We start from the raw sequence: 19,236 nt of genomic DNA on the forward strand, positions 1-19,236 counted from the left end.
GGTGGGCTAGGAGGCAAGGGAACACATTTAAAATACATTAAAAGACATCAAAATTGGCAAAGATTTAGGATAAATGTCTGGCTCTAGTGTTGGGTGACGTATATGATAAAGCCACTAAACTAGTCTGGAGAATATAGACTTATTAACAGTTTTGCAGACGAAGCTACCAATTCAATTGTAGACCTACCCAGTTGGAATTCATCGAGGGACATCCAGGTACCGATGTCCAGTAGGGGGCTGACAGATGAACCGGGAGCTTAAGAGAGAAGTCTAGGCTAAAGATTTAGATTTGAGAGTTGTTTATAATAGAAACAATGACTAAATTGTGAGGTACAGGCATGAAGTCATTTAGTGAGGAAACAGAGAGTGACAAAGGGAGAGAGGGCCAAGGACAAAGCCCTGGAGATCACCAACTTTGAATGAAAAACAGGAGGCACTGTCCCTGGACAGAGAGGTCCAGGTCAAATGAGGAGAGTGGGGAGGTCACAAAAATTCGGAGTACATTTTAATAAGAACGGAATAGGAGGGATACTGTGCCATGGAGAAGAAAAGTGAGATGAAGTCTACTAGAGTGTCACTGGATTTATCAATGAAAAGTTCTCTGGTGACTTTGTCTGAATCAAATATCAGCAGAGTTGAGGAGCAGAAGCTTGTTTACTGAGAACTGAGAAGTAAATGCAAGGTGGGAAAGTAAGCAGATCGAATGTAGAGTACTGGTATTGCTGATTAATTCCCAGTTCTCTCTCCTAGATTGTAAGCTCAGAGGAAGCAGGGGTAATGCTGATTTAAGTCAACATTAAAACCCTGGTCCTGAGTGCAGCGTCCCATCTATAGTAGACATTTAATAAATATTTGGTATGAATAGAGAGAGACACAGTGGCAGATAAGGGCATAAAGTACAAGGGAGGTTTTTGATTTTCTTCCACTCAATTTGAGGGGAAAAAAATAGATGAGCTTGAATATATCCATGAACCAAGGTTTCAGAGAAAGGATAGAGACAGATTTCTCCTGTGAATAATACCACATAAATCTGGCATTTCCTCTCACTCTTTCTAGAAATCATCTAAGAACGAATGAGCACAAGAAACAAAGACACAAACTCTACAACTGCAGTTTTGGTGAAACTAAGGAACTGGAAATTCCCAAAACAATGATACTAAAGAAGAGGAAAATTAATCTATGAGAATGGGGAGAGAGGATGTAGAGAATGCAGGTCTCAAAGGGAAAGTGGGAACAACCTAACGTGCAAAACCCCAAACCCTCATTACAACAGGATGCAGGGGCCAGAGGTGCTTCTGGACTCAATTTACTTTTAAGAATCAGAGGAAGCAGTGCCAAATAAGAAGTCATACTGAAAGACTGGAGAGAGGAAATGGACGGTCCCCATGGCATCAGAGGAGAAGAGAAAGTTGCTATTGTGAGGAAGGACCACTGCTGCTAGTCACCGCCACTCACAAAACCCTGGGTAATGAGAAAATTCCAGCCACATTGAAAGGTGACAGTGGCCCCTTTCCAACATATATCTGCAAACAGTTGGTTCAGAAAAACCTCATCTCTTTTAATAATGAGGAATAAAAAAGTGAGATGCCATATATATATGGACCATAGGGGAAAAGAAAAATAAATAGGAAAATAATGTTAGACAAAGAATTCTCATGGGAAAAATGTAGCCTTGGAATAGATGATTCCACCCACTATCTTGCTTGCATGAAAAATAATCAGTGAAACAATTGCTTTTAGGCAACAAGAGCTTCAAACAGAAATGCAAAAGCCTGGGGAAGACATGGCAAAATGTAAGAGAAGATAAAATGTAAACTGGAAGAGCTCAAGAAAGGAATGTGAGAAAAAAAAAGTAAAATCATCCTAAAAATGAAGGCAAAATTGGAAGGAAAATAGTGAGGCTAGCTACCGTGTTTTCCCAAAAATAAAATCTAGCTGGACCATCAGCTGTAATGCGTCTTTTGGAGCAAAAATTAATATAAGTCCTGGTCTTATATTATAGTAAAATAAGACCGGGTCTTATATTAATTTTTGCTCCAAAAGGCACATTAGCAGTGATGGTCTGGCTAGGTCTTATTTTCGGGGAAACACGGTAGGTATTGCTAAATATAGTAAAGGACATAGAAGTTCAACTAAGGAAAGAAGAAAGATAAAAAGAAATAAAGAAAATGTTTAAGAAAATGAGAGAAAATGAAAGATGGAAGAAACAGGTAAAGAAGATCCAACATACACAAAAATATTTAAGACATGCTCAACCTCTGTCGTAGGAAGAGAAATACAAACCAAATATACACTGAGATAAGGACTTTATTTCTAGCAGTGTCACTAAGATATGAGTAGATTCTACTCAGGGACAACATTGCTTAATGGTTTAAGAAGGAACATCTTTTACTATGAGACTGAAAGGAAGGAAATAGGATTGGTTCAGATACAAGAACTTCATTAAGTCCTCCTTTTACAACATGTTTTCTATGTATAGAGGGAGTCAAGCACATCGTTAGGGAGGAAGGGGGTATGCTGGAAAGGAAGGAAGAAGCATCAGAAGGGTACTGGAGATTTGGGGAAACGTGTGTGGAATGGAAGAGAGTGTGATCTGGAAGAACAGCATGTAAAACAATTGGGTACAGAGTGTCTCCGAGTTGCCAGTCTGTACAGTGTGGGCTCCTACAGCATGGCTCAGCGGCCTGTTTGGGGAGTAAGGAAGACAAATGTTGGGGGTTCCAGGGGAGATCAGATGGAGAGACAAAGGGGCAAGAGTGCTGGCAAAGAATGGTTGAAGTGAAAATGGAGAGGTCAAAGGAGCTTGGTGATTTATTGGATTTTAGGATTTCACAAGTTGAGTATTCCAAGGCTTGGACCTGTAGAAGAGGGGAGTATGCCCTACTTCCCCCCTCCCCCCAAAGTAGAAGACATATTACCCTCTTTGGTCAGATTCCATGATACTGATTAGGCCACATTTACTCACGGTGAAGTCAAGGTGAGAAAGGATGTCAGTTCATGGATGTGACTTGCTCTCTTCTTTCTTTCACCCAAGTGGCCAAAGTGGTGAGCTGACCAGGGTTTATTCTGAGGACCGCTGCCCATGTTTTCTTCCTCTTTCTTCCTTGTCTATGCAGCTTAAAGAGATAAACGCCATGGACTCATCTTGAAGAAAAATACCTTGTGTTTTTATTCAAGATGAAGGTTTGGGCCTCAAACACTGCTTTAGTGTGAGGCTTACTAGATTATGGGCAAAGGGTGTTCCTTGGGCTCCAGGCCAACCCACTGTTTGTTTCCCAGGATTAGCGACTTCTTTGAGGAAGAGTGGCTAAGACCTTTATTATTACACAGGTAGTACTTTCTTATTATAGAAAACATAGAAGCTGCATATAAGAAAAAAAAAAGAAGTATCACTCATAATTCTACCATGCAAATATGACCACTGTTAACATTTTGGTGTGGTTCCTTCCAGAAGAATGAAGACAGTAAGTTAATACTTGTCTGTTATCTACTTTTTCTGCTAACAGTATATTGTGAACAGTGTAATGTGTTTCTATATAATAAACACATTACATATATATAGAAAAATAACCTTCAAATCCATGCCCACATTTGACAATTAAATTAACCTTGTGAAGTAGTCCGGGAAAGTGACTATATTTTCTCTCTTTTTATGCATGTGGAGATGGGGCAAAGAGAACTTAATGAACCTGTTTAAGTGCTCACACTAAAAAGTAACAGAGATGGGACTAATATTTGTATTTTGACTCAATATCCAGGGTTCTTTTCACTGTTATGTTGCTAATAGGCTGGTGACACTATAGACACTGAATCATGAAAGCAGGAAATTATAGCAAATCTTAATTAAGGGCATTCCTCAGTCTGGGTAAACAAAAAAATTGGATTGAATTATGAACTACTGTTGAAAGGAATTGCATGGCTTCTTGTGCCTCATTAACAGTTAATTAATTGCTACCATGTAAATACCTTAATTATGCAAACATCTTATGAATAAAAGAGAAAATAATTTATAAACAAAGAAAAGAACAGATGTGACTCTACACATTTGAAAATAAAATGATTATCTAGAAAGTACTCAACCAGTTGGAGAGGTGAGCTGGATCTATCTACATGATGTGTAACATCAGATGAAGGCACAGTTCTCCACTTGGGATCTCCAAATCGGCTGCATATGTGTAGAAAACAAACGAGGGACATCAGCTTCTCTCTGTGCTAAGCTCAGTTATGGCAGCGCCTGGATGGATGTGTGGTAGGCTGGTAGCTATTATATCTGTGGAGGAACTAGAAATAAGGATTCATTCTGCAGTGTTCCAACATACTCCTGTCTGCTGCATGTACCGCCAGGGGGGTTGGGTAAACTCTGTTCTTGCATCTACATCCTTCTTTGCGCCCAGGAAGACACTCAAATTAATGCCAGATTCTTAAAGACATAGCTGAATGGCAAGTATGACAAAAGACACAATAGTGTGGTGAAGCCATTGAAAAAGGCTTAGAATGTCATGAAACACCGAGGTCAGCAAATCGTGAACTGTTGGTCAAGTATGGCCTGCTCTCTATTTTGTAAAAACGTATTTTATTGGCACATAGCCATGCCCATTCTTGGATGTACTGTCTATAGCTGCCTTTTTGCCACAATGGCAGAGTTGAAGAATTGCATGCACAGAGACTGTATGGCTGGTAAAGCTCGTATTTGCTGTCTGGCCCTTTCCAGAAAATGTTTGCTCATCCCTAATCTCCAACAAGGATATGGGATAGGGAGAAGAGTCCAGTTACAATCTCAACTCCAGCCAGTGCAATTTAAAAAGAGATAAAGGTCAATAGAAACATTCTCAGAAGAAAACTTGCCACCATGTACAAGAACTCAAAATTAAGTCCCATCTGGGATGATGGAGAGATTGAGATATTTAAATTGGGAAAGAGAAGCTTTGAAGATGGCAGGGGAGGTGGAGGGGAGTGGAAGATTCTTACTTAGCTGAATTAAAATGCTGAAAGAAAGCTGAATGGAAGGACTTTGTAGCCCCAACTTGGACCATGGGTGACAGTTACAGGGAGACCATTTAGTGGACTTTCTAACAATGAGGAATTCAAAAACATAACAGACTGGCCTGGGAGGTGTTTGTGGCACAGTTGAGGGGACACTCACTCTTTCCTGTCAGCTCAAAGTGCTCATCGCTGGACTGGATGACTGTACATCAGGGCCATCAGAGAGCAGCTTCGGGAATAAGAATAGGCACCATTTTGGGGATGCCTACCATCACCTCTTTCTACGCATCTAATCCTCATAAATAACCTCGTGTTACCATGAACCTCACTTTGTGGGTGAGGAAACAATCCAGAGAGAGTAAAATGTTTGCCCAAACTCACAATGCTAGTAAATATCTAATCTATAGTCAGATGGGTTGTTGGATAAGAGTTCTTTTTTTAAAAAAGTCTTTTGAGATATTTTGAAAAACAGAGAAGAGCAAAGAATAACATAATTCACATGGATATTTCTACCACTTAGAATTTATAATTATTAACAGTTGTCAATTCTGGGTTGTGAAAACATCTGCGAAACTTATTTCTAAGTTATGTTAATTATATAATTATATATTTTAATATCCTTTAAAAACAATATAATTGATATATACCCTGAAATGTTACCTTTTAAATAATATTTGTAGAGACTATCTTCTTTTAAACCACAAAGATCTCCATTCTCCTTGTGCTATTTGTAGCAACTATTCTTTGGTTTTCCGTGAGACTCTCTGATCACAAACTCTTTTTGGGGGGCCTAAATTATCTACTTATTGTTTGTTTTCATTGACAAGTTAATTATCCAACCCATTGCTTCCCTTTGCACATTCCTGGTACCACTTTGCATAACCGTGCTCTAATAAACTCAGTAAAAAGAACAAGATCTTGCTTAAACAAGGTCCTATCTTGTAATTAAACACACATTTTATTTAGGGTGCATAGAACATTGGAAATGACTGATTTAACTTTTTGCATCATAATTTTGTTTTACGTTTTTCTGTCTTCCTTTCCTTATTTTCCTTCCCATGTTTCATCTTGAAATAGTTGCATCCTCTGTACTTGACTGGTGGTCATAGTAGCTGACTGAAATTTCTAATGTTTTCTGAACCTATTTCCTTCCATCCTTGCTGCAATCCTGCCAAACTGCTGTGTTCTCCAGACACAAAATGATTCTGCTTAACAACTCTACCTCAGTGATACGGGAAGTGGGAGTTTGCTGCTTTTCCCAAGATGAACAGAGCAATCCCAGTAGAGAGCTCCAAGTTATGGGCCATTTTCTTAATGCAAATGTTGATCAGATTAAATTGGTTGTTTTGGTGACTTTTGTTCTTCTTGTTAATGGGGGAATTGTGCCTCCTGCTATGTAATGGCCCGTAATGTGTTCATGGGAGTCCCATGAGGTAAGGGGTTCTCACATGCCTTCCCAGATAAGAGGCAGCCTCAGCTTTCCCACTGTCTTTTTACTCTGATGTCCCCCTTCTAGGGTTGTGCTGGGTCCCCCCACATCCCTTTATACCAGCCGGTTCTGCGGTTTCCTTTGGTTACAACCCCGAGCACCACCACTGATGAAAGGAAGGCAGTGAGATGCCACAGCTTCATATGATTTGTGGCACATGTGAGGGGACACTCTTCTTTGTGTCCTCTCTGCTAGAGTGGCACCAAAGCCACTTGTGCCCAATGCCCCTCAGAGATTTTGATGAAGCCATGTGCATTAGTTTGCTAGGGCTGATGTAACAAGTACCACAACTAGGAGGATTACATGGAAACTTACTGTCTTACAGTTCTGGGGGCTAGAAATCTGAAGTCGAGGTGTTGGCAGGATTGGTTTGTTCTGAGGGCTGTGAGGGAGAGTCTGTTCTTGCCTCTCTCCGATCTTCTAGTCATTTGCTGGTAATCTTTGGTGTTCCTTGGCTTATAGAAGCGTCACCCTGACCCCTGCCTTCATGTTCACAGAGTGTTCTCCCCGTGTGTGTCTGTGTCCAAATTCCCCATTTTCATAAGAATACCTGTCATCTTGGATGAGGGCCCATTCTATTCCAGTATGACCTCATCTTAACTAATTATATCTGCAATGACTTTATTTCCGAATAAGATCGTGTTCTGAGACACTGGCGGTTAGGACTTGAACATATGAATTTTAGGCAGACACAATTCAACACATAACACTGCTCCATCAGGGTTTTTTGAGTTTTCTGTTACTAAAAATTGGAAGAGGCACTTTGGTTACGGGATTGTGACCAAAGAGGGATAAATAGGCCAACACCAATGAATCACTTTGTCCATAGAAAAGCACAATGCAGATGGTACCTGTTATTAAGGAACGCCGCTTTCATGTTTACATGGAGGGTCCCATCAAGCAGTCTGCATGGAGAACACTAAAGAAAATTTCAAGCCCCTTTTCCTCTAGTCATAGTTAGAAAGTGGGGATTGTTGTTCCATTTTTGCCTATAGGAAGTTGTTGCTGCCGCTGGAGCTGGTATTGAATAAAGTAAGAGACACTCCCAGCACTCATCTCACTTCCGCTCAGAGAACTGCTTTCTACCTTTCCCCAAAGTAAATGAACCACAACAGCCCCTTAATTCAACTTTTTTTTTTTTGGCTGGCATTGCAGTATACAATAAATGTTTGTGGAATGCATGAATGAAGGTGAGAAATTTATCTTTTAGATGATACGAGGAGACTGTGGAGAGGAAAAAGGGGATTGCTTATCTGCCCCTTCTGATTTCCCAGGGTGGTGAGGGTAAAATCAGATCATTTACTAACAGCACTTTGCAAGCTGCTATACCTTTAACCAGTCCTATCAATACCTACTCTTTCGTCCTGAGACTTGTCAGGAGAGCAGGTTCAGGGCTTGGTTTGTGTGAGAGCCGAAGAGATAAACCTAGAGTTTCCCTGCCTGCTATTTTGGGGCAAAGATAGTCAAAACTCTGCACCTCCTATCTCAAAGAGAGCTGCAAATGCTGGTTTTCTCTCATCTTTCACTGGCACAGGCCTTCAAATTCAGTCTAGCCTTTTAAAGAAAAGAACCAACTTCTCGTATATTTTTCAAACAAAATCAACCATAAATTAATAAAAGCATAAGCTAAGGAAAATAAAATGGTACTTGGTTGAATGCAGTTGCTTAAATGCCAGTTATATGAAAAAATTATATTTATGCAATCATGTGTTACATACAAGTTTCCATAAAAGCTTCTGACTAATTTCATTGAAAAATAGAAATATGGTCTGTTTCAAACAAGTTATTAAATATAGCTATCTATTGAGTCCTGGGACTTGTAATGCCATTGTGTTAAGAATTCATTTTCTACACATGCCCCTTTAGAAACACAATGTTTCCTTGAGTCTGTATTCAGCCATCAGATCTCTCATACCTATTTTCCATGTCAGTTGAAAATCGGGGTGGTTGAAATTGGATAGCTATAAAGGAAGGCGTGTGGCATCAGTGGGCAGTCTGCTAATTGAACTGTGGAGAAAAAAGCCAGAGACGCCAATGGTAGTGAATCTTGAGAGTGAGTTGGGGATAGGGCCTTTGGTAGAAAAGGAGAAGTTAACGGGAGAAAAAAGAAATGAAAGATTGGAGAGAGAAAACAGCATCTTGATGAAAGCCAGGAAGGGTGAACTCGGGTCGGAAATGGAAGGGAGAGTCTTAGAATGAAGAAGAGCCTCGATTTCTTCTGAGTCAGGAGGAAGTGAAGGTGGGAAGGAGGGGATGGTGACAGTTCTGCCTTGGAAAAGTTTAGAGATCTCATCTTAACCTTATTTTGTGCAGGAGGAAACTGAAATACAGAGAGGTGAAGTGACACGTCTGAGAGCACCTTGCACAAGGTAAGTACCTGGCTACAGTTCTCCTTCTCACCACTCCATCCTAGTCTCTCTCATTTCCATTTTCTTACAATCACACTTTTGTTTCCTTAGCACATGAAACGGTTGTTTACTAGATATGGTTGATAGTCGTGGGAAAGAAAAAGGGTAAGACAAAAATAATAAAAAAGCAAATTTAATTTAGATGAGAAACAATTTAAATGCTTAATTGGCTGGGGAAAAAAAAATCAAAAACAGGTGGTGCTCTAGTCTGCCTGGAATCTTCAAATGCGAGTCTAGATGTCATTTGGTATGCAACATGAAAAATGCAGAAGTCTTTGAGTGTAAATAGATACCGTAGCATGCAGGGTGTGGAGATTATATGAAGAAATCCAGTTTTGACTGGAGAGAGCATCAGCTTTGTAAGGAGTGGAGGCAGATTCCAGCTGCATAGCTGCTATTTGTATAGACTCATATAGATTGTATGCGTGGTTGTAGTCAAATTTTCATGCGATCACAAAATGGCGGCCTGGAAGAATATGGTTACATGACCACTTTTCCAGCTGTGCCACACCACTATTTGTGCCCCATTCTGCCAAAGACAAGACATCGATGGTCCTACTTTTTGAACTTTCACTCCAAATCGATCTATACTTCCTGTCAATGCCTTCTAGTCAAAGACCCTCACGACACACCTGTGTTTGAACAACTATGTTTATCAGTCATGGAGAATACACACCATGGGGAACCATGGCATGTCTCTGTAAGAGGGTATTAGAAAGGACTTATTATCGGACTTGAGTTTGGGGAGGGTCCCAGGAAGCAGGGGCTTATTCTGTATTGGGTGCTACCTGAAATCAAGGACAATTCTATGATCGGCTGTTTCAGTGAAACTTCCCTAAAGGGAGGATGGCAAAGCGAAAGCTGTAATTGGGAAAGAAGCTGGGCCTTTGGGTGTTTTGTGACTTGGGCCATGTTCATGCTTTGTCCGTCTGTAGCTATGATAACTGAGTGGCCGTGTTTTAGTCTTGTCCCATCATGGTCACAGAGTGGCCTTGTCTCGTGTTGATGTTTCACTGAAATTGTTTATGTTCCACAGGAGAATGTCAAGGCCCTGCTAGTAGTACTTGTTCAGCTCCCTGGATATCAGGGGCTGCTTTTCTCTTTCTCCGTGTGAATTTATTTAGAGAAAAAAGGGCAAAATTTCTAGATGAAGTTTCCAAAATTGAGGGTGTATATCAGTGTGTCCACTGATCTGCACGTCAGTACATGCAACTGAGAGGTGTGGATTCTGGGGCAGTTTACGAGAGCAGTGCAGCCCTTGCACTAGCCAGTCTCACTTCCTCACACAGACTCCCCTCCTTTCTGTTTCAATGAGAGGACCTGCTCTGTGAATTTTGGGTTAATGCAGAGAAGAAACAAATCAGCACTTACCTCATTAGCAAGTTGCCTAAATCAATGGTGCTAAGCAGCCCCAGGCTGTACTGGAATCTCAGGATTCTCAGATCTTGGAGATTTTCAGACAGTTCAGAAAGTTTGGATGTTGAGAAGGGGAACACATAATCCTGAAGTACAATTTAAGGGTTTCACGTTGCTGTGATGGTACCTAAAGCTTCTAGCTATCAATTTGTGGTACTCTTCCAGGCACTCACTACTGGTGACTTACAGATTGTGAAAAGCTGCAGGTAGCAAAAAAAAAAAGTCATTTTTCTTGTTCTCTGACTCATGGAGTGTTTTCTACAGTCCTGGACTCACTCCTAAAAGTTGGGGTGCGGGGAGAAAATGTTGATTTGTGGCCTCTGTGTAGAAGCAATTGCATGGGAGCTGCCAATGCTCATTGTCAACAAAAAGACTTTTAAGAACTCATTGCATGTCTTGCGTTAAGTCTCACAGTTTGGATTTATTCAGTGTGGGCCCCAGAAATTAAGGGCTTCTTTGACTCAGTAAAATGTTGTATTTGGTCTCATCCAACAGAAAAATGACTCCGTAGAGAGAATACACCAAATACGAGGGAGACTGGTTCTCCAGCCTGGTTATGCCCATAACCAGGGGACTATGCACAAGTTGCAGGATTTTTCTGGGGTTTGGTTTCCTTGTATAAAATGGTCACATTAATGCTTGCTTCTCCTACCTCAGAGTTACTAAGCCAGGTGAGGGCGTATTTATTAATGAAGAAAAAATAAAAAGAAGCTGTTTTAAATTCCACGTGCCAAGGAAATGGAGCCTCTTAAAGACACGATGGTGGTCTGCTACTGGTTCTTTCATACAGGAGAGCACTTTGATGGGTTTTAGAAATACAAACACGAGTTTGGCATAGTTTGGGAACAGACGATGCGGACAGCCAAGTTGTTCTGCGTAAGCACTAAACTGGACTGTTCGGGGGCAATCGGGGAGAGCAGTGGTGTTGAGAGAGAGAAATGCGAAGGAAGGGGAAAAGAGGAATAATCAGCAAGAAGGCAGGAGATCTAGAGACCTGATAGAATGTTCAAGAATAGTTAGGTGTGATGTACTTTAAATGTCTTTGTTTGAGTGCAACAATGTAATCCTTCAGTTATGACCTTCATGGAAAGTTTTTTTTTTTTAAAAACACAAGAGCTTTATATATACCTTGCTTGAAATGAAGATGCAAAGGGGTGGGTTGGGGACAATTTGGGAGAAAAATGACAAACAAACAAAAAATAGCTAAAAAGTACAAAACAGAACAAAAATTCAGCAGAGGCAGAAAACTCAAAACAGAAATGACTGTAGAATATCAGTTCTTCCAGGAGCACAGAGATGTGTTGGGCGGGCGTTCCAGAGAGAACAGGACAGAAGGTTGAGCAAATTTTATAGACCTTAAGGGATGGGGTGACCTAAGGTGATAGGTGGGTGAGGATTAGAAAAGATGGGGGGGAAAAACAAAGCCAAAACAATGTAAGCTGTTACCATGTTTTGAGGAGTTAGGGGAAATGTAATAATAACGTAAACCAAAGTAAAATTTAAAATCCAAACCCCTTTGCTTCGGATCTGTAGCAAAATTAGAAGAAAGTTTTTAGTCCTTAGCTTTCTATCATAATACTCTCAGCCAGAAAACGATTTGCAGGACCTATAAGGAAAGTGAACACATGCCCCCATTTTTTTGGTGTCAAAAAAGACAGCTCATTTGAAGTGATTCTCTGATATTCCTGACTATGAGAGCAGATTCAAATCTTTCAGACTCAGTTTTCAGTGTTTTCTATTTGTCAGTGTCTACAAACTGGGCTGATGTGTTAGATCTGAGATCACAGTCGGGGCTTAGTTTGCATATCTAAGTCGGAGAATTTTGAGATTCCCAAGGCTTTTCCTGAGGCTTGATGGGCATATATTCTGTAGTGTTCGAATGAGGGAGAGAGAGGGGGAATCATAGGAGACTTGGGACCTTTGTTTTGTCTTTCTTCCTTTCAACACTGTCTGGAGCAGATAATGCTTTCTCCACAGTAACCTCTATCCTTGCTACTCAAAGTGTGGTCCCAGCAGCTGGGATCAACATCTGGGATCTTGTTAGAAACGCAGAATGTCAGACTCCACCCAAGAGCCAGTGAATTGGAATCTTCATTTCTGTGTTAGAGAAGCAGTCATCTAGGAAGAGTTATCTAAATCTGTTTCTTTGGTGTTATGAGAGCCAGCCTGTGAAAAAGGGAAGGGATATTACTGTTGTCACAAGCCATTTCATCAGGGATTTGCCTGTGAATTCAATGTGAATTATGCAAGTTAGGGACAGAGAAGGGACAGTAAAGACTTGGCCACACCTGGGGCTCTGTAACAGCTTACAAAAGGGCCTACTTGGTTTCTCAACGTGCTCTTCACTGAAGAGACTGGCAATTGCCCACCAGGAAACCAGGTAGAGCTGATACTCAGAATAGGATTTCGAAGCTGACAGATTTTGAGAAGTAATCTAGCTGTTACGTTCCTAGTAAAGAGCAGAGAGGAAAAAAAAGAGTAACATTAACTTCTGAGGTAAAAAAAAAAGTGTCTTCTATTTCCTTTGTGTCATCTTAAAAGTCCTGGTAGAGTGGGACTCTTGCAAAATGAGCACTCTATAAATGTCATTAACTGTGATTTGCACCCCAGTGGTAATATTTTTAATGCAGCTCATTCCAACAAATGCTCTGCTTCCCATGTTAACTTTTATGTACCCAGCAACCCAAAATGTAAACTGCTGAGCGTACAGAATATTGGGCTCTAGCAAAGTGTGATTAGATATTGATTTCTGAGTCCCGCAAACATTTAGCGATGCAGACGCGCTTGGGCACTGGATCATTATAGGCTGTGGGGCTGACGTTGGCAGAATTCCAACAGTAACAATTTGTGGAAAATTCTAGAGTGGCTGTAAGGCCCAGGCTATGGATTTCACCCCTGTGTATGGTCCTGGTCTGGGCCCTGGTCCATCGATTGTCTTCACTCTGTCTTTGCTCCCATCTTTGCAGACACATACTTTTGGTTACCATGGAGACTAGGCAGAGAGAAGAGATGTTTAGTGCAAACTCATCCCGACTACTAGCAAAAATTAACTCAGACTTATAGGTGATGAGCTTGCAGTGAAGAATACTACACTATTACTCTTTTATATTTGTATTGTATCTGTATTCTGCATAAGGAAAGCGAACACGTACCAAGTGTTGCTCTTTTTTATTCGCTGTGGGAGTTGCCATCAAAGAATTGTGGAAAAATATCTATTTAAAGCTCAGATATGTGGTGTTGAGAATAAGAAGAGCTAATCTATTCACAAGTTGTGGACGATTAAAGATGGCTATATATTTTTGACTTTCCTCTCACGAGACATGGGGCTATGTTCTCTCTCTGTGAATCTGGGCAGGCTCTATCACTGCTTTGACGAATAGAAAGTGGCACAAGTGATATTTGCCAGTTTTTGCACCCAGACTTTGAGAAATTGACAGCTTCTATTTCCTAGAAAGAGGCTACAAGTGGCCATTCCAGGTACTGGCCAATATTAGCAAGCCATGTGAGTGTACCGTTCTGCGTGTCCAGTCCAGTGGAGCCTTCAGATGAATCCAGCCACTATCTAACCGTAACTGCCTGAAAGAACCAAGGGAGAACCAGCCAGCCGATCCAGGCAGCCCACAGAACTATAAGAGAGAACAATGAGCTGTTTTAAGCCACTGCATTTTTGAGTGGTTTGTTACACCCTTATGTGCCAAATAATGATCTTTTGGTCAACTACAGATCGCATATACAATGGTGGTGCCATAGGTTATAATGGAGCTGAAAAATTCCCGTCGCCTTGTGACGCTGTAGCTGTGGAAATGTCCTGACGTAGTAGTGCAAGACCTCACTCACGTGTTTGTGGCGGTGTTCGTGCAAACGAACCTACTGCATGCCAATCGTATAGAGTATAGCACATACGATTAGATACGGTACATAGTACTTGATTATGATAATAAACGACTATGTTACTGGTTTATGTATTTACTATACTATACCTTTTATCATTATTTTAGAGTGGACTCTTTCTAGTTATTAAAAAAAGTTTGCTGTGAAATGTTACGCCATGTTCGGCTGGCAGCAGCCTCGTACATCTTGTATTTACTGCATCTCTTGAGAGCATCATTTTCTCTTGTCCTTGATTGAATCTCGTGTTGTTTTGTACAGTAACAGGCTGTAGAGGCTTGTAGCCTGGGAGCAACAGACTGTACCCCATAGCCCAGGTGTGTAGTGGGCTGTACCATCTAAGTTTGTGTATGTGCACCCTGTGATGTTCACACAATGACAAAATCACCTTGTGGCACATTTCTCAGACTGTATCCCGTCGTCAATCAGCGCATGACTGTACAGCAATAGATCAGTGGAACACAAGTTACTCTAAAGCTATGCAGATCCGTTTTCCCTCTTTCAGATATGATTGCAAGCCTCACCCTTAACAGGCTCCCTGCTGTCCAGTGCAAACACTTGGCCCACCGAAGCTCGCAATAGCATACCTTCTAAAGTCCAAACATTGAAAGGTGCCTTCTCATTGAGAAAAGCCCATTCTTGCTTTATTATGATAAATTGTCACAGAGCCACCACAATGGTGAAACCATCAGGTGTTCCTGGTTCTGTTGCCAAACCCAGGCCCAAAGTCAGCATCGTGTACGTTCTGTGAACTTGTGCACTTACGGCTCCACATGGCCCGGTCCCCCACGATGGAGCTGTTCTGGCAGAGAGTCCACCAGAGCACCAAACACTGTCCATGAAGTTCCTACGGGCTCACCTCTTTGTCTGACAAATGGAGGCCCCCAGAGGACTAGGACTATGTTGGAGTCAGTATTTTATGTTGGTCTCTCTTCCTGTATCTTGTCTGTGGGGAATTGTGTCAATTCATGAGTCATGACACACTGGGAGCTGGGATTCTTATAAAGTCCTGGTACGAACTTCCAAATGCAAATACCAGGCTCCGTATCTGCTCTTCTAGCTCAGGATTCTCAACCCTGGCTGCACACTAGCGACACGAGAGGAGGGATTCAGAAAAGCAAAATGACTCAGGGCTGGGTCTCACCTTAGATTAATTAAATCAGATTTCTGGGAGTGGGATGCCGGCTTGGATTTAAAACAAAACTTTCCCCAGGTGATTCATAGATGCAGGGAAGGTTGAGACGCACAGCTAGCCCCATGATGCTTTTGGCCTTCTGTTTGTGGTAGAGAATACTGTGCTTCCCAGTAGCGTATCTGCACGTCCAAATCTTCCTATTCTTTAAGGCCCAGCTCCAGTATTACTTTCTTCATGGAGCTACACAGTCCCTTAATTTGCATATCTTCTTTTGAATTTGTGGCATTTTGTTTGTACCTGTGTTTTCTACCTTTTGTATACTTTATTATCTCTCTTCCTCTTCCGTATACTCGTGATATGTCTCTGACATCTATGTATTCACAGTGGGAGCTCAATAAATACTGTTTACTCAATGAAGACATGAATGGATATTGGGAAAGGCATCCTGCTTTGCCATCCCCTTCCCTTGGACACGGTGTATGCTCTAGTGTGGATGGAGGTGGAGGTGACTACGTATGGCTCCTGTCGACGCTCCTCAGTCACAATTGCTTCATAGCCTCCTTCACCACCCTAACCATGGGGGAGCACAGCTGCCATTGCTCTGGAATCTCTGTCTCTGGTTGCTCCCCGTCCCCCTCTCTCTTATTATCCAGTTAGATTTTTCCTTTTTTATTTAAATGACTCTTCTTTACAGACGTCTAAATACCTACTTCCCACTCTCACAGGCACGGATGGTCATCAGAAGGAAGATGGATGCTCCACAGTGCGCTGTGGAATGGAAACCTTTGGAAAGTACCAAGACTGATAAGGCTGCCTGCTTATCTCCCCACTGGCAAAGGACTCGCTGTTTACTGAGTTAGAATGATAAATATTCCAAGAGCAAGCTCTGAAGTCACCCAGCCCCACAGTACTCTGCAGAGTCTCTGTGGTATCTATACCGACGAAGCCACTTTGTGTAAATCTTAGCCAGCAAAAGCGCCAGTGGATAATTGTTTGGGGTTTTAGGGCCTCTGCTGAAATGTTACCAATTTTCAAGTTTCCAGTAATCTTAGAACTGACTTCAAAAGAGGTGTATTGGTGTGCTCCTTTTTCACTTTTTGTTTGTAGCATTTATTTTTTACACCCTTCTGTTTACTCATTCCTTATTACGTTTGCTCTGAAGCCCAAAAGTCATCTCAGTTTTTTCTTTAGAATTCAGAATGTTAAGAGGTTACTAGAAAAGTTCTCAGATTTGCCTGTCATCGAAAAGTTCCCCTTAGAAATCCAGGGCTCCCTTAGCAATAATTTGAGAGGGAGTTATGATTCTGTGATGGACTCATGACATTTCTTATTGGGATATAAAAGGTCAGATTTTAATGCCTTCTTGTGATATATGCGTCTGGCTCAAGATGAGGCAGTTTTGAATGATGGGATTTAATTGTAATTTAGTGAAGGGGTGAGGGGTGAGAAATTACGGCTTTGCGGCAATGCCGGAGCCACACACCAATTCCTGAACAGCCTGCGTGAAGGTGTGTGGGTTAGAGCTGCTACTTAAAAGTGGGCTTTCAGCGACATCACGATGATGATCCGGAGGAAAAGCAAAAACTCATCATGGCTCAGATTTACCTGACATTTTGCCTTAGAAAAATAAAGACAACCATCAAGAATATTGTCTTCTGAATATTCTGGAAATTCAAATGGATGTTTGCCTATTACCTTTCATTTTGCCCAACTGCCTCAAAATTCTTACATTGTCAATTCCTTTTTCCCCCCAATAAGAATTCCTGAGTACACTTTCCTCCCTTTTATTTGCCTAACAAAAAGAAAAAAGGACTGCTTCAGGTCAAATGAACTTAGTGAGAGTTCTCCCTTTGCAATCTAAGAAAATCACTCTCTCTCTTCTGTTTTGAGCGAATCAAGGATTGATCCAACTAGAGGGTATGAGTTAGTCATACGTTTATTAAGAACAGAGATAATGTGAGGTGGTAAAAAAGCACTGAGGCTGGATTTAAGCCCTCAGCCCGTATTAGCACTTAGACTCTCTGAACTTCACTCTCCTTATCTGTAAATTCCCCGTTAGCCTCAGTTTTTTTAAATCTAGTAAATTGCTTTGAGGCTTAAATAAACTGTAGACTCTTTGGAATGATTCTGTTATCTCGTGTCCTGGGGCGTGTTGATTCGCTGCCTGTGGTACCTACTGATGCTCCCTTGTAGTGAATTCTTTTCTCATGTGGTTTTAATTTTTGTTTGTGGGCTCAATCTCAGCTGGGATTATTTTTGGTCCCTGTGAGTCATACGGACCCTGGTTTGTGGAAATATATTTACAGAGAGGTTTTATATTTGCCATGGCTGGGTGTCCCAAGGATTTAACTTGTCCACGCTGAATTTGCACGGAAATTTGTCAGTCTGAGATTCCAACGCCATGTGGGTAGTGTTCCCTTGGACTCTATGTCTCCATGTGGCACAGACTAGGGCTGGGGGCCCACCAGCCCTGAGGGCTCCCTTGGGAAGTTCTCTCATCTCCCTTACAAAGGGGGCAGGACTTATGTTGGAGTCTGTGTCCTATCGTCACACTTCATGTGGGTCTGAGGCCTCATCTCTGATTTTCATGGGGATTTTATGATTCCAGTCTCTTGCTGTTAAGGACTGCAACCAAGTCTGCGCTCCACCTGAATTCTGCTGCACCCACTGGTAGCCTGTGAGTTCCCTTGTGGATTTTTGGTAACTGGAAATTTCCCTTTCTGCCTTTTGAGTTTGGCTTAAAAAAAAAAATTATCATAGTCTATCCAGTCTCTCTGTTTTGCAAAGGGAAAGAGGATCAGTAGCTCCAGCGGCAGCATCGCTGGGACTGAAAATCAAATGTATATTCTTTATGAGCATTTTCCCTTGATGAATCATTTTTTTTTTATTTTTTTGATAGGAGAAATAATTATTTTAATATTTCAAAAAGAAAACCCAGTTGACCCTATGTGTAACTATCAAAGTGACGGGTAAAACAATAACTTGGAGTTTTAAAATCAGGAATTTTTTTTTTTCCTTGTGATGAGAACTTTCCAGATTTATTCCCTTAGCAACTTTATTTATTTATTTTATTATTATTTTTTAATAACTTTTTTTTATTAGTTTCAGGTGCACAAAACAATGTAATACTTAGGTGTTTATCATTTATATCCCTCACACAGTGACAATCCCGCTCCCCCCATCCACTATTCCTCTGACATCACACACAGCCATTACATTTCCACTGTCTCTATTCCTAATGCTGAATTGTTTTATTTCACCCCTGTTCACAGAGAGAAGCCCTGCTTCTTAGATGCTGATGTGCATAGATGCTTAGATGCTGATAGGAATCCCCTGGGATCTTGTTCAAATGCAGTGTCTGGTTCCCGTGGGTCTGGGGTCAGATTAGGGTTCTGCATTTCTAACAACGAGCCCTCAGATGATACTGAGGCTCCTGACCACACTCTGAGTGGTGAGAGTTCAAGACAGACCAGGGGTAAAGAACCTCTTCCCAATTGCCAATTTATCAGTTTCTGGACTTCATCTGGTAAGGTTGTCTGATAAAATCTCCACTCACCTGGCTGCTCTCACAAACGAAACTTCGTGTTCAAAGCAGTTGGAAAATTCTAAAGAGCTATAAAATATTTCTCCAGTTGGAAAATAATCCATAAATTCAAAATGGAATTAAGTGTAATTGACCTTCAATACCCTTGAAAATAAGCAGAACCACCCCCCATGAGCTTTTTTAAAACCTTTCTTCTTCCTCCTTATATCCTTTTTATTAAACCTATTTTTCCTCAAGCTGAAATTCTGGACAAACTAATAAAATAATTAGCTTTCTAATTTAATTTAAGTTTTCTTTGTTTAATTACTTATATTATTAATATCAATATTGATTTTTTTTTTGTAATTGTATTATTTTGTAGGCTTTAGCCTGG

The 19,236-nt window shown here is 41.1% G+C and overlaps 1 long non-coding RNA gene across 5 annotated transcripts in view; it reads left to right on the top strand.

The window, feature by feature from the left end:
- The window catches only part of LOC109444616 (uncharacterized), a 319,813-nt gene that overhangs the window by 90,189 nt on the left and 210,388 nt on the right, over window positions 1–19,236 (top strand). For 4 of the 5 annotated variants that reach the window (XR_012498905.1, XR_012498902.1, XR_012498904.1 and 1 more), the window contains one exon: window positions 8,786–8,841. This is a non-coding gene — a long non-coding RNA (uncharacterized LOC109444616). Of the gene's footprint in view, window positions 1–8,785; window positions 8,842–16,044; window positions 17,765–19,236 lie in introns of those variants that run through there. The other variant, XR_012498903.1, reaches the window with a different exon arrangement.

Source organism: Rhinolophus sinicus, linkage group LG09 (assembly GCF_036562045.2).
Source record: "Rhinolophus sinicus isolate RSC01 linkage group LG09, ASM3656204v1, whole genome shotgun sequence".
NCBI lineage: Eukaryota > Metazoa > Chordata > Mammalia > Chiroptera > Rhinolophidae > Rhinolophus > Rhinolophus sinicus.